Raw genomic sequence first — 2,931 nt, 5'->3', positions numbered from 1 at the left:
AAATTAAAGGTTCCCCCTTATGTGATATGTACATCTACTTCTAATGTGGCAAACTGCTGTGGTCCCGGTGAAGAATATGTTTCCAGTATGAGGGTCCCCTCACTTTGATATGTGAGATCTATACTTACTTCTGGTGAGTAGGTATTTCTTATCGGTGGTGGATCTAGGCACAATAATTTGACACATCCCATGGAGGACCTTTTGATGAGCGATCCACAAGATTTTGCATGTGTGATTCACACTGGGGTTTATGGACATTATGCATTAACATTTTATGCTATTTATAGCATGGACTTTATAATTTTTGGATATTTTGTCACTGTATGAAATTAATGTGTTTATTAGAATTTTTGTATATTTATTGGCACTTATCACTTTAATATATTATTAAGCGTGGCTTGTCAGATGAATCGTTCAGTCTAGGTGCTGACCGGTCTTTTTGAAATTCACAGAAATTGCCCATTGCTCAAGGAACCCCTAGCAACCTCTGGAGGAACTCTGGAAAGGAAGAGTAAAGAGGGTGCAACAGCCTAGTGCATTACCTTTGCAAAAAGAGGCGTTTTCTTTAAAATATATACATCATACTCACAAACACGATAGACAATTCAAGCAGATAAAGGTATAGATCAACCCAGATGTCCACCTAGCAAGGTCTGCTAGTGAACGACAGTCATGGAATGGATATCTCCAGAGCAGCTCTGAAGGAAGAGGGGACACCCCTCGAAACGCATCAGCTTCCTTTGGAGATATCCATTCCATGACTGTCGTTCATGAGCAGGCCTTGCTAGGTGGACATCTGGCTTGATCTATACCTTTATCTGCTTGAACTGTCTATCGTATTTGTGAGTATGATGTGTATATTTTAAATAAAACTTCTCTTTTTGCAAAGGTAATGCGCTAGGCGGGTGCACCCTCTTTACTTTTTCTTTCCAGAGTGCCATTCGGGTTCCTCCTGACCTGCTGAGAATGGCAGCACAGCCCACGTGGCGCCTGTTTACTGGACCTCCAGTCTCCATCTGTCACATTACCACCTCTCAAGCGCAGGAGCATTTATTTTCTTCTTTTATAACCTCTGGAGGAACCCTGGTTGAGAACCACTGCCTTATTCTTTTACCAATATCTCAACTAAGGCCTCTTTCACACGGTCCGCCTCCGTAGGCAGATCCGTGTTGCTCAGTAGGGATCGATCCGCGATCCCCGCTGAGCCGGCGGATGACAGCTCCATCTCCGCTTGCAGAGCGGAGAGGGAGGTGTCTCAGCCCCTGCTGCTCTCTATGGGGGATCGGATGAGAGCGGACCGCCTGTCCGCTCTCATCCGATCCGATCCGATTACTGAACGGATGGAAAAATAGGGTTTCCATCCGTCCAGATTTCACGGACAGGATCGGATACGGATGGCAGCGGGTGTCAGCGGAGGTGTCTCCGCTGACATCTGCTGCCCCATAGAGCTGCATGGAGGATCCGATCAGATCCGCCTAAAAAACTGACAGGCGGATCTGATCGGATCGCCCGTGTGAAAGAGCCCTAACTGTTCATGCTCATGCTGTGCAGTGATATGTGCACATCATGCTTATAAACATTGGTTCCCTGAGAACTAAAAGAGATTTCAAGGCTTCCGCCATGATATGCTGGTAGGTTAATTGGATCCTGTATAGAAAAAAAAAATTGGCCCTACTATGTATGTGTGAATGTGAGTTAGGGACCTTAGATTGTAAGCTCCTTGAGGGCAGGGACTGATGTGAATGTACAATGCACATGTAAAGCACTGCGTAAATTGACAGCGCTATATAAGTACCTGAAATAAATAAATAAATAATTTAAAAAAAAGGTTGAGAGAGGCTGCAGCAGGGTACAAAGGTGACTCTTTTCTACTGTTTCCCTTTCAGCTGCAGAACACCTTTCCGCCACACGGTGTCAGCAGAGCTCTCTGGTCCGCCGTGATCCTCCTCTGCTGTCAATGCGGTAGATTTCTCTGCTTCTTTTAAATTACTGCGGAAAAAAAACCTCCCAAAAACCACAAATGAAAAGCCATCTTTCCCAGACACACATTTCTAACGCCGTGCATTCCTGACTAAGCAGGGTTTAGTGATGGGCTATGCTGATCAGTAGCATCCCGTGCAGTACACCCCTGTATATACTACGCCCTGTACTGCACTAATGTAGGAGCCCTTTAAACGCTGGCATGTTCTGACAGGTGATCGGGATGAGCGCATCTCTCACACACACACCTGATCAGATGTAAATAGGAAATGTAAGGCATTATCCATAGAAATCCCTTGTGCCCAGGTGGGTGCCCAGGATGTGCCATGGAGAGATGAGTGGCAGTCTGCATTCCGATCACGTCCTGTGTAGGTGTAGTTGGATCATGCAGCACCTGATCATGTGCATGGAGCCATTTTTGTCCAATGCAAGGTATCTTATGAGGGCAATGAGTGTGTGCAGGGCAGCATGCATATTGATGAAGGCGAACCCCCACTGATCCCCCCCCCTCCCCCCAATCCCTACATCTTGTTGCTTTGTCTTGCTCCCTTTGGGCTCCAGGAGACTCAGATTCTGCCCCTGACCTGCGTCAGCGCTAACGTCACTTCTTCTTCCCCAGCTATTGGCATGGGGATGGGAGGGAGAAGCTCCACTTATTATTAGCACTGGAGACAGGAGTGTGTGAAAAGGCTGCATCCCTCCCTGGCCATCCATCTGTCTTCCTCTGTAGGGATCAGCCTCCCTCTCCAGGTAGGAGCACACTGCTGTCAGCTCATCTTCCTCCTCCTCCTCCTCCTCCTCCTTATCATCATCATCATCCTCATCCATTGCTCAGCTGTCACCTGTCATTGATCCCTATGGCAGAGCTGGCCATTGATGGCTCATCCTCCACACTGGCACTGATGCCTTGAGGTGTTGGGAAGCAGGGTGAGTGCACTGACAGGAAGGTGA

General features: G+C 47.2%; 1 protein-coding gene across 2 annotated transcripts in view; it reads left to right on the top strand.

The window, feature by feature from the left end:
* Window positions 1-2,302: 2,302 nt before the first annotated feature.
* The window catches only part of NTRK2 (neurotrophic receptor tyrosine kinase 2), a 305,915-nt gene continuing 305,286 nt past the window's right edge, over window positions 2,303-2,931 (top strand). Inside the window, exon 1 of one of the 2 annotated variants that reach the window (XM_082261135.1) lies at window positions 2,303-2,412. The gene's annotated coding sequence lies outside the window, so the exon portion shown is untranslated. Of the gene's footprint in view, window positions 2,413-2,608; window positions 2,908-2,931 lie in introns of those variants that run through there. The other variant, XM_082261134.1, reaches the window with a different exon arrangement.

The sequence above is a fragment of the Pelophylax lessonae genome (assembly GCF_965119305.1).
Source record: "Pelophylax lessonae genome assembly, chromosome: 1".
Taxonomy (NCBI): domain Eukaryota; kingdom Metazoa; phylum Chordata; class Amphibia; order Anura; family Ranidae; genus Pelophylax; species Pelophylax lessonae.
Note: the sequence above shows the minus strand (reverse complement) of the source record. Positions and strands in the feature narration are given on the sequence as shown.